Source organism: Triturus cristatus, chromosome 6 (assembly GCF_964204655.1).
Source record: "Triturus cristatus chromosome 6, aTriCri1.1, whole genome shotgun sequence".
Taxonomy (NCBI): Eukaryota; Metazoa; Chordata; class Amphibia; order Caudata; family Salamandridae; genus Triturus; species Triturus cristatus.
The window spans coordinates 887,908,115-887,921,116 of record NC_140589.1 but is presented as its reverse complement, the minus strand read 5'-3'; the positions used below and the strand labels follow the sequence as shown (position 1 = coordinate 887,921,116).

The 13,002-nt window shown below is 44.3% G+C and overlaps 1 protein-coding gene across 9 annotated transcripts in view; it reads left to right on the top strand.

Annotated features, from left to right (window-relative positions):
• The window catches only part of MAP7 (microtubule associated protein 7), a 733,773-nt gene that overhangs the window by 415,802 nt on the left and 304,969 nt on the right, over positions 1–13,002 (top strand). The gene's annotated exons all lie outside the window — the stretch shown is intronic.

Sequence of the window (13,002 nt, the reverse complement as noted above, 5' to 3'; positions counted from 1 at the left end):
TGCTACGATTGAACGCATCATTGATTGAGAAAGGACAGTGGTTAACTTCCGCAACTGTCGAATAATATTTGTACAGCTTCCCACCACGGAGGAAATTTGACTGGACATTGAAAGGTCACAATCCAGCTTAATCCCCAGACTCTTTACATTCATACTTGGTTTTGGAGCAGGGCCTAGCTCCGCTGGCCAATAGAGGTCACTCCAAGGTGAGGCGGTAGATGGAATCACCAATACCTCGGTCTTATCTGGATTGATCTTCAATAGATTTTCAGTCATACAGTGTACCTCAAGATGTTCTGAGCATTGAGTTGTGCGGTCCTTGAATTGTCGACACTCAGCAACAGCTGTGTGTCGTCCGCATAGTTAAAGACTCTACAGCCCCTGCTGGCCAGTGATGCAATCAGAGGTTGTAGGTAGAGATTAAATAGGAGTGGGGACAGGGCTGAGCCCTGTGGCACCCCACATTCCAAGGTCCCCACCTCAGATGTTTCATCCCCCAGTTGTATCCTTTGTGTTCTTCCCAAAAGGAAGGATTGCAACCACTTAAAGGCCAGGCCTTTGATCCCAAAATCACTCAATCTCTCCAAGAGTAAGGCATGACTGACCGTATCGAACGCCGCTGATAGATCTAACAAAATCAGGGCGCTCGGTTTCTTACAGTCAGCCATGCCTCTTAATTCATCCAGCACCGAGAGCATCACCAACTCGGTGCTGTGATGAGCTCGGAACCCTGCCTGACACTCATGGAGTAGATGGTGAGACTCCAGATACAGGGACAGGGACTTTAATACATGTTGTTCCAGTATTTTTGAGAGAAAAGGCAGCTGGGAAATAGGCCTGTAGTTTTTTAGCACCACAGGGTCCGCGCCAGGTTTCTTCAGTAGAGGCCTTACACGTGCCTCCTTGAATTCCACCGGTAGGTACCCTGTTTCCAGAGATCTATTAAGGAGGGAAATAATACATTCCTCCAATAAGGGACGAGCTACACGAAAAACACTGGGTGGGCACGGATCTGCTGGAGAGCCAGATTTAATTTTTCCCATCAGTTTTTCCAGACTCAGCACATCCAGCTCTGGAAATGCTGTAATAGTGCAGTCAACTGAGTTGTGCGGGGTCGAAGTTATGGCAATCCCATTTACCATCCCACTTTTTATTTCCATAATAATGGTCTTCACTTTTTCTAAAAAATACACTTGGAAAGAGTTACAATTTATAAGGGACTTGGAATTGTCAGGTTTTTTACTTAATTCTAACAGAATTTTAAACGTCTCTTTCTGGACATTGGCTGCCTTGCTTAGGCGGGACTCATAATATTCTGCTTTAGCTAGGACAATAAGCTTTTTATATAAATTAAGGGAGGCTTTATAAAGATTCCTAGCTGTATCTTGCTTAGTTTTCCTCCAACCTCTTTCCAGAATTCTGAGCTTTCTTTTATGCTCCCTTAATGATGGCTTAAACCAGAGGGCCCCCTTACCAAGTCCCCTTGTCGACTGTGATCTTACTGGCGCTATCTGGTCGATAGCCTGAGCCAAGCTCCGTGTTAGATCCGTATATTCTCGGTCCAGACTACATTCCAGATCCGAGGACTGGTTTATTGATGGTAGCACCTTGGTCAAAGCTGTTAAATCAACCTCTGCCCATTTACGGGTTCTCCTGGTTTCCGACGATATGTTGTGTATATGGCCATCTATACGTATCTCACAAGACACTAAGTAGTGGTCTGACCATATGCATGGTGCAACGTCTTTAAGAGTAGCATTTGTGTCTGTCGTCCACACAAGGTCAAGAACATGACCCTTAATATGTGTTGGGACATCCACAAGTTGTGTAAAACTCAGGGCAGCCATTACGGTGTCCAGTTGGCGGGTAGCCAAGTCCCGATGGGGGTTATCCCAGTGCAGATTAGAATCTCCTGTGACCAGAATTTTTGTATATCGGGTACATAGGTCCGACATAATAGGCCCAAAAAGATCATGAAAGAGTGGAGTAGAGTTTGGTGGACGGTAGACTGACAGAACCACCCAACAGAGATTATTTGTGGTTATCTTTACCCCAAGCAGGTCAGCTAGGTCCACTGACTCAGATAACAGTCTTTCAACTGACAGACTTTTAAAAAAAAGGATTGCTACCCCTCCCCCCCGAGCTCCTTCCGGGCGGTTATGCCATATGGCATCATGACTCCCTGGAAGAGCGGCAATGATGTCAGGCATCGAGTTATCATGCAGCCAGGTCTCCGAGAGGGTCAGGACATCGATGTCATTGTCCTGAAGCAAGCTATAAACTTCCACATGATGACAGTGGAGTGATCTAGTATTTAAGCTGGCAATCCTCAATATAGAGCGCCGGCCTAAGGTGGTAGCCTTATGAGGGCGAGATATAGCGTAGTTTTTAATAGTCATCAGAGTTTCGCAGTCCGGTCCCCTCTCACCTTTATCCAGACTGCGCAGCTCCTCTGAGGAGTAGGTAAGCCTGTAGCCAGATGTCCGAGCCGCCGGGCCCGTCCGTGCGCGGACGGGTGCAGACGGGCTGGACTCTGGCGTGACTCCGGCGATGCTCTGGCGAACCCGCCGCGCGTACCCGCTGCGCGTCTGCATGACCGGCTTAAGTACCGGTCTAGCGTCCTTGTGACGACTAGACCGCTCTGATCCTCAGCCCTCACCCAACATGTCTGCCATTCTGGCAGTGCAGTGCAACGTGGATGGGGGAAGGGGCCCGCTCCAAACGCGGTGCTCTCAAGTTTTTAAAGTGCAAGTATGTGGCGGTGAGTAACAGGTAAAATCAGGGTACAATGATGAAAACAATTTTAACTTAAAAGAACAAACGGGAACTTTAAAACATGCCGTAGTGCTCCTGGTGAGCGCGCTACGCTCTCCAACTTGCTTAAGCTTCTCTGTATTGCCGGAATAATGATCTCCTAGATCTTCTAGGTCTTAGCTACTGACAGCTTTAGTCATTTCTAGGCAGACTGAATGTTACCAATACACAGCATATACTTAGAGCGGGCTTTGGTCAGCCCCGTGGTCATTATTGGCCGGCTTTGTTGTTGGTCTCAGATATCTGCCCTTGATTCAATGACTTTTCTCTCTATACTTCTGTTACTCCGACACAGGATCATTTAGATGTCAGTGTTGTGATTGGGTGAGTTTTATTCTTTCGATGCATACTTTATGGGACTTTTTTTTCTTTCTATCAAGTACTCCATGTAGGGTGTATATCATTCCTTGCTTTTATACCCTTTGTCGTCCTTTTCTCCCCCGGACCCACCACCATCTTTTCAGTTTACACCCCCCCTCTTTTCTTCGATACTTCCATGTTGATTTATTCTCATCTTTTTTTGCATTTTATTTAAAAACCGGGGCCTGGCCGCCAAAAAGTGCAACTGGGCTGCTCGATTCTTTTATTGCAGTTCTTATGAACTTCTTTTTTTGTCCTTTTTCAATATATATATATTTTTTTTTTACATATTTTAACTTACCCTTCTTATGTAGCTGTGTTAGAACAGTAAACTAAAACAGGTCATATTCATCACGACATTTGTGCACACATCCGGCACGACGCATGCTTGCACACTGGGTCACAGTAAATGGGTCATGACAAATGCATTCATATGCGTCGCAGCGCACGTGTGCGCGTCAGCGTCCATTGTGGAATGGGTTTTCTTTAAATGAGAGTCCATTCCAAGGCTGCCAAGCAAGCATGTGTGTGTGCGCTTGTAATTGGAAAAACACATTAGCTAGGTCAATGTGCTAGTGCTTGTTTTTGCCAGTCTCTATCAATACTGACCGCATACTTACTAGCGATCTTCTTCTTAAGATAATCATGGGCCATTGGACTTCTCAATTAGACTCCAGATTGCATCCAATTTAAAGTGAAATAAATTGTTAGCAACCTTTTTTTCGCCATTGCACAAATGAACCAGCATTGGTAAAGTCATTATGTCTCGCCTTTAGACTCAATTGGCTTTGTCAATGGCTCTTAGCCATGCTGCGTACCATGTCTAAAGACTTTTCAAATAAAAAAAGTCATTTTGTAGGCATATGCACCACACACCTGCAAAATGACAGACACTTTTGGTTCCTCAGTAATTACTGATCCAAGTTGGATCAGTACATTTTCTTTTTAAGAAAAAACTCGGGCCAATGGGCTGCAACACTGGGTGGGAGCAACACAGGAACTTGAGGGGGAAGAAGCAACACAGGGGCAATTGAAAAGCAAAACTGGGGGCATGGATCTGGGCAGAATCAAAACAGTGCCACACTGTTGGGAGAAAGTATCATGGAGAGCATGAGTGGTGGGAAAGCAGATGACAAACAGAGCAAAGTGGAGCGCTGGGGGGAGCAAACGAGCGTAAAAAAAAAATGTAGAACGAGGGGGGGGGATCAGGTGCACGGGCAAGAAAGCAATGGGCGGCAGTACACAAAGACGGGCGCACATGGAGGGGGCAGGGAGAAGCAGGCAGGCTCTAGAGAGCAACACAGAATGCAGGTGTAGTCAAATACACAAGGTGGACAGCTGGAAAACACATGCACTCACATGGATTGCTTAATTAACCCAAAGTAAAAAGTAGAAAGTGAAAAGCAAGTAGTGGAAGCAGCCAATCAAAAGAGAAGATAAAGAGGTTATGTTTTATGGGAGGGCCAAACACAAGTCAAACAAGCTGGGACATGAATAAGAAGCAGGCAAATGAGTGATATGAAAGCCAGTCAGTGGTGAGCAATGGGCCAGCTCCAAGACCTTGTATGTTCTTGGTAAGCCCGCAGTATGTCTCACAACATACAACGCACGCACTGTCTAGTAGGAGTGACCTAAAAGATGACCACCAAAGTCTCACTAAACAGCTACAGTAACGTAACAAGTTTTGGCTTCCACTGACCTCCTGAGTGCTGCCAGGTGCTTTGTCCCTATAGCTGTGCTGCTAACTAAGAGGGAGGGACAGGGCCCCATCAACTAAGCAATGGATGTCAGGTATGCAACACTATCCAGAACTACTGGAAAGGTATTATTCCATGCAGTCGTTTGCTTCTAGACCCAAAGGTAAATGGGGCCCCCGGGCCTCCTCCTTATTGACCTACAACGTATTGGCAGACTGAGCTGGAGACCACCTCGGACCCACCGACGGGCATTGAGCAGTAATGGATACAAGCCCACCCCCACAGAGAAAGCCCCTGTAGAATTCCTGGGAAGCTATATTGGCGGAAGAGGCCATTTGGCAGGACTGAGGGGGAGCAGATGAGTTGCCCGGAACACACTTTGACCGAGATGTCCCCTCCCCCCAAAATAAAATAATCTGTCATCCTCCTGTACAGTATTGAGTCTTTCCAGGAATTAGCGCAGAGATTACTGATGCTAAGTAGCACCTGTGTGTGCCATGTCGTGAAATTGCATGCACTGTTACGTTGTTGGATGTCGATGAAGAAGGAAAAAAAAGCATGTGATGGCTTTTACCAAATGACATATTTAATGCCTGCACGCCTGACCAAGTGCCTGACCAGAATACACATTTTTTTTTTTACTGCAACTCCAATCATCCACTGGCACCAAAATCTGAACAAACTACAGGAAGTTAATATGCAATCCCGTCTTGGTTTCCTTGCTGCAAACGTACACATCAAGGCGCGCTATATTCTTCCAAGAATCTCTCCAGATTCAGTGCTGTCGGTCTGATGCATCCATGTGTATTTCCAAAGCCTCGAGCACTATCACTTTTACTATGGGCACCTTGCCTTCTGATGCTTCTTTCCAAGTTCAGTGAGGAAAAATAAATGCCGTGGGCCCAGTGTATTTCTGGGCTACCATTTGAACTCCCATTGTCTTGTTTCCTTAAGGCCCCTCTTAATATGTCTACATGTTTTTGCAGCATGTTGAAAACTGTCACCCTGGTCTTTCACTAAACTTTCCTGTTGACCCTGGTTCATCCTATTGGACACCACATTTATAATTTTACTAGAGGGGCTTCATGTGTATTTTTGTGTTATTTTGCCTGCAGAATACTATGATTTGCTGGTGATGCAGCAGGAAGCTGGGCAAAAATCTTTCATTATACTTATTTCATATTCATCATATCTCGATCTATTTCCTCTGTGGGCCCATAACAAAACACTATACTGCCATTGGTCCTCCAATGGATCTTTTATGTGAGCTAACAGGGACTTGGATATTTAGAGAACATTAGGCAAATCCTTATAAGGACCTGGAATAAGAAAATGCCAAATGCATCCTAACAACAAACAACTATTTCTGTAAACACTATAATAATAAGACTTATGACGTAAAGGTTCACATCAAGAATGACTCGCATACGATAACATTTGTTTATATAATCCATTTATCTAAGCCTCAATTTGAATGATCAAGAACATAAATCACATTTCAGATAAGATTTAATAGAACTAGTCACACAATGTCATACAGATTCAATAAAATAAACATTTGCTGATTTCCCAGGGAAGGAAGAGAGAGAGAACTAGGGAATAATCAAGTTTTAGTATTTAGGTTATACAAACCAAATATGCAGAGTTGAAACGTAATGAGTGACAGGAATGAGTCCATAAACTCTTCAGTCAAAGAGTTATACCTGCACACTTAACCAGCTGGCAAAGTACAGGTTGAGTCCGTTCAGAAAGTTCAGTTCAAATGGGTTTGGCATAGGAAAGAAAATCAGAGTTCAGTCTGACAGCATGCCAGGCAGGGAAATTGAAAATGACAACCAGCAGCAGCCCAACTCCTCCTCCAAGGGGGCGATTATACTTCCAAAAGGTCTTAGTTTACGCCCACAAAGTATCCTTTCCATCTTATGATATGGTTTCCTTTGGTTGTCCACAGTGGGCTGCTCATGGTGTGATCAATACCTCACTAAGAAATCCGGAAGCATTAAGTAATCCTTTTGCAAAATCATCGATTTCAACCACTTTATCATTTCCATCCTTTCCTCGGAAGTAAGAGAATTCACTTTGTTTACTGTCTGCCCGTTCCCAGACGCTCTCTCTGGGTTTGCAATTGTATTAATACATTTCTGTCAAAAGTGTTGCTGAATTAGAAAAGAGACTATTGTTCGTAAGCATAAAAAGAAACTTCATGAAACGTTCTCACAGCGTCTGAAATGACTACTTCAGCTAGGTTTTGTCTCTTATGCGAGAAAGAAGAAGCATTTGAGGCCTACATGAAAACTCGCTGAATCATTACCACGTTATGACTAATATAAAGCACACATTAATATGAATAATTCAGTTTTCATAGTTCATTCACTCAATATTCTTTTCTCCAGAAGTTACATGCCAATATTAGGTACTACTAAAAAAGAAAAATATCTCACTCGTTTTTATTTTCAAACAGACGCTTGTCACTTTTGTTACTCACGTCTGCATCACATATTACCAAGTTAAAACTGCAAATCTTCATATTGTCAAGTATCTTTAACCTATACATTTCAATCCTTTTCAAGTGTTTCATTACGGATGCATTCCTTTCGTTTGTCACATTTAGTAATCAGCAGCACATTTTCTAGGTTAATTAAGTTTAGATTTCTTAAACACGTGTTTACATTGCATAAGCAAATAACTTTTTCTCTCTATTTACGTCTTTCACATTTTGACGTTTCAGAACACTTCTGCATGCTTTTACCATGCAGTAGAAAATCTCATGTTTTTCATTTTCAACCATTTTGCACATTTTTATACAAATTGTCGCAAATCTCATTTAATGGTTAAAATTGATAGAGGCAACCATCATTAAACTTTTACACTCCATCACTGGACTGGAGATCAACTCAAAGTGCCCCCTACCCTCGAAGGGTGGGTATTTTACCTTCACTAAACTGTTGAAAGTCCTATAGTTGATGGCAGCTGAGACTCTAGTGCAGAGAGTGAAACATTCCAGGTAAAATTCACTCTAATTTTCTTTCTGTTTGGGTGATTGTTTGTCACTACATCGTGGTTGAAATATCTACCTAAAAAATATAATATCCACTATATCTCTTATCATGATATAGTCGATGTAAGTATATATTAACTATTGTTAACTACACATCCACTGACCTTGACAATATAGTGGCAGTTGTAGTGGATATCATATTTTTGTAGGTCGATATTTCAGCCGTGATGCAGCAGTAGAACACTGTCTAGATGCATAGTTGGCTTGCATGGAGATCATGTGCTGTATGAATAGTGTCTGTGTGAGCAGGACCAATTGGAGATGTTGAACTTTGCTCACAGCGTCCGACTTCTGTGGGACCCAAACCACATCCTGCAGCCTACCCACTGTATGCTCTGTCCATGTCAGACAGGAAAGTGTAGTGACCCTACTTCGGGAGACTGTAGTGTCTCTCTAGGAATCCACAATCCCTGACCTGTTTGTGAATGCCCTCCCTCACCTTTGTGAAAGCCCTTTAAGTTGTTTTCTGCTTTGGATGGCTGTAGTTACAAATTTTTAAAATTGCACTCTTACTCAATTGTCCTTGGCGGCATGCCAGAGACCAGGGTATGGCTTCCTTTTTAACTGAATCAACACCTAGCATCTTGCTCTGAAATCAGCAAGTGCCAGTGATTAACACAGGGAACTTGGAGCCTTCAGTTTCAGGCAGTGGCAGCATTCAGATGTTTTAGCCTCAGGTGCTCCTACTCTGCTTTTGATTTTGTTTATCCAGAATTTTATTTAACTTTTTTTTTTTTTATCATGCTTGCTGGCATGCACTGTGTATAATGGCGTAGGTTTGAGCGGCGGGACAACATTATTTTCACAAGAAGGCTCAGGCCATTCTAGGTCAAAGTGTGGTGCATGGTTCTGACGTGCCCTGCATCTTGCCTGACTTGGACGAAGCCTGTATCCTCCTTTTTCTGGCATGTGTGGGACAAAGGGTACTTCTGTTTTACCCTGTGTCTTAGGTTAGTGCCCCATCATCTGAGGCTAGTTGCCTTGATTACAGAGCTGTGAGTCATTTATCTAGTCCTTTGTATTTCTGCAGATATCACAGTTAAAATACCGGACTGCATCATAATGTTAAACTCCATTCCCCAATTTCTACTTTTGACCAGTTAATACAAGGCTCCTCTAAGTGTCTTAGCCACTTGAAATTGTTAACAGGATCAGATGTTTGAGATACTCTTTAAAATATGTCTGTAGGGAAGGGGCCCAGCTGGCGTAGCACCAGTAGGACATGTCTCCACAAACTTAGACCCGTGTAGCTTTGTAAGGAGACTTCTAGATGGATACCCATGGTCGGGGGCATTGTGGGGAAAGTCTCTGATTTGGCAGCCCTCCTTGAGCTACAGCAGACCATAGCAACTATTGAGGTAAAGGTCTCCATTAGTCCATGGCATCCATCACCGCTTCAATAAAGTATTGAAGCTGTGATGGATGTCATGAATATGGGACTTTCTGAAACTGAAGAGGGAGCCATGGTGTCTTCTCCTTATACCTCCTCGGCATGACTTATGTTGCTTCTATCTCATTTGTGATTAAACTGTGAGGATGATATCACAAGCTATTGACTTGTCAGCAGATGCCGTTTATTCTCTGTCTCAAGTCTGAACATACTTGCAGACGTGCATCCCTTTAAAGAAAGCGCCTTGCTCATTATCCCCCTGCAAGCCTCTGTTCTCCATTGTTTGAAGTCTTCTGATTTGCATAAACACTGAACATTGGCACTTCTGTGCACGACCCCAGAGCACCCCCTTTTTTTATATGGAAAACTGTGTTTTAAATCCCGGTCTGGTGGCTCAGTGGACTAATGTGTCCTCTATAGGTGCCTGTGTTTGACCTCATGGTCACAGGTTCAAATGCCGGTGGGTCTACTCAGCCTTTCATCCATCTGAGGTTGATAAAATGAGTACCATTAAGTTAGGTAACAATCAACATCTGTTCTTCAGCGGCAAGATGCCTATGGGTGAACATGTGCCTTAGAAATACACATGTTATGTTAAAGTCCAAAATTAAAGCAGGATTCGTGCCTATATACAATGACTGATTTTGTTTTATTTTGCCTGCATTAAAACTATTACTTCAAAGGAAACCTAACCAACCATAAAATTGAAACCCAGCCAACCATAAAAATGTAATAAAAAAAACTCTGAACTAGTTTTGAAATGTCAATTTCCTTTCTTAGCTAAGGAAAAGGAAGCAAAATGCCAAAACGTGCATTCTAGTCCTGCAGGCTAAAGAAAACCTAAAGAAGTGGCTTATTGTTTTTAATTTAGTTTTAAAAAGAGCTTTATTTTGTAAATATTCAGTGTTTGTGAATTCTGCAAAGATACTTATTATGAAGAGCCAGGATCACAAGGAAGTAAGATATTATTTCTCATTGTTTCTTTAAATATCTCATCACAGCAAGACCATCAATCTCCCTTGTGTTTCTTTGAAGGTTTCCAAGATAATGTACTTCTGGAGCTTATTAACCAATTATGTCCCAACTCCTCGAATACGTTATATTAAAAATTAGTAAAGCGTGCAAATACCTTAGGGGTGTCCTTGCACTTGAGTCTGGACAGACTGAAGGAAAGAGGATGGTTAGGGCTGAAGAAGATTCAAAAAGAAGGACAGACTGGGCTAGAGTGATGCTAAAAGAGCCAAGTTCAAACTCTTTCCTCCCTAAAAGAATGGAGCTCGGAGATGGATTAAGATGAAGTGGAAGCCAGTTCCTGAATATTGGTGCCAGGTACGAGAACAAGCTACCTCCCAGACGAGCTTTCTTAATAGATGGTATGGTTAGATCATGAGTAGAAGATGATCTTAGGGGAATGAAGAAAGATAGCTGGTGATTATCCACCTAAGATATGCAGGCCCAGTTTGGTAGTAATCTTGGAGAGTAAAGCATAGAGCTTTATGGTAACAGAGCTTGTTCATAGGGAGTCAATGAAGAGAGGAAAGATTGGGTAGTAGTTGCTGGGAGATTAAGAATTAGTCTGACAGATGCATTTTGCACAATGTTCAAACAATGGAGAAGGGAGCCTGTAAGTCCTAAATAGACTGCATTGCCATAGAAGACAAGTTTGTGATCAAAGAGGATCCTTTGGATCTTTGCAGGAGTAGTAGCGGCAGGAGAGACTTCCAGTTCCGAAGGTCATCAGGACACATTTCAGCTGTCTGGTGAGATACCAAACAGAAGAATTTCAGTCTTGACCAAGTTGGGTTTGAGATAGTCGTCTCGCATCCAACAGGGAACTGCACTTATACATCAACTGAATTTGATTCTCATTTGTTCCGTGTTATGGGAGAAGGAGAGATGATGATCTAAGTGTTGTCAAGATATGACATGAAGTCAAAGCTAAAGGTTTTTATTGGTGTTGCAAGTTGAGCCATGTAGACATTAAAATGTGTAGGACTAAGAGATAAGTCATGTGACAGATTGCAGCTACCGTGTTGGAATTAAAAGAAGCCATGCAGGTGAATTGAGATCTGTCTAGGAGGAAGGTTCCAAGCCACTTCAAGGCACGTTTACAGACTCCCAACTCATAAAGATGCTAAATAAGAACAGTGTGTAATACAGTGTTGAATGCTGCTTACATGTTGATTAAAATGAGGGCTGCAGAATTGCTATTATCTAGCAGCATTCTGAGGTTATTCACTACTGACACCAGAAATGTTTTAGTACTGTGGAGAGGGTGGAAGCCTGTCTGAGAGATAGTGGGAGAGTTGAATGTTGATATCTTTCTCCAAGATCTTGGTGGGACCAGAAGAGAAGGGGTCGATTTATACAGAACCAAGGAGTACAATATTAGTTGTGTTCCAAAGTTCGAGCCACAGATGCATACTTCCAGATCTCTGTTAGCGAAGCAGATCTAACCAAGCAGTTTCACAGATCTATCAAAGCAGGAGCTAGAACGTCACAGATCATTGCCATAATATAAGGAGTACAAGGGCCAGAAGAGAGCTGGTTGTGATAGAGAGAAGAGCATTTTTCCATTTGTTCTTGCAAGAAATGGTCAAAAGTAATGAGAAAACAGTCAGCAGGAGGCTCATACTACTTTAAAGTATAGAATAAGGTGATTGGGAAGTTTGAGGTTCGAACATGGCTTGGATGGCTGCAATTTTGTTGTGGAAGGGGGGAGGAGCCAAGATGGCGACCGGAGCAGTCGCTTGAGCGCCCGGCTCCGTCGGCCCTTGGCCTCGGACTATCATCCTGATTCCTATCCTTGCCGATTTTCGAGGTGCAACGCGTGCGACGACGCGCTGACTGCGCCGCCGCTTTCCCGAAGTCTTAGCCTGCCCGGATGCCGGAGTTTTTGGTGCCTTTGTTCCCCGCCCTGGACCCTTGCTCTACTGTGGCCTCGGCCGACCCCCTGGAATCGTTGCAGTCACCGGACCCGCTGGTGCAAATCTGAGCCCGAGGTCCCGATCCCGCCTCACGCCACGCACGGTCGCCAGAAGAGCCGGGAGAGAGACGCCCGGACACCTCCTGTACCCTGCATCTGATGGGCTGGAGCCAGAGGGTAAGCCCCGGTGTGGCGGGTCTCCTACCCCGCTCTGTGGACCACGCTGTAGAAGGCTGCAGACCCCCTTCTTCTATGGTCTAGTCGGCTGCAAAGAGAGCCTGAGGGAGGGGAAGAGACTGCTGGCTTTCACCTGTTGCGGCGCAGACCTGTTGGGAATTGCCTCCTTGTCACGATCCCCCCCCTGGCCACGGTACCGTTCAACGGTAAAACATGGCGCTGATTGCCTGCTCGCTGCTGGGGGGTGATGCTCCGGTCTCGCCCGCTGCCCGCTTCGCCCTCCCTCTACCAGACTCCAGCTCCCCAGTGCCGTCCCGGATTGCTGCCGTTGGGGGGACGCAGCTTCCGCTGACATACGGCTCCGTTCTGGCTGCCCTGCGGGACTTTTGTCTGCAATTGTGTGTCGGCTTGCAAACGCTGAGTGAGCGGTTCGACTCTACACTGTCTGCTGCGGGCCGTGAGCGCCCCGTTTGTGATCAACAAGACGTGAGTCTGCCAGTGCTGTGGTCCTCCTGCGGGGAAGCAACGACTGGGTATAACGGTGCTACACTGGTGTCTGCATTTGGCTTTCCCGGCGCTC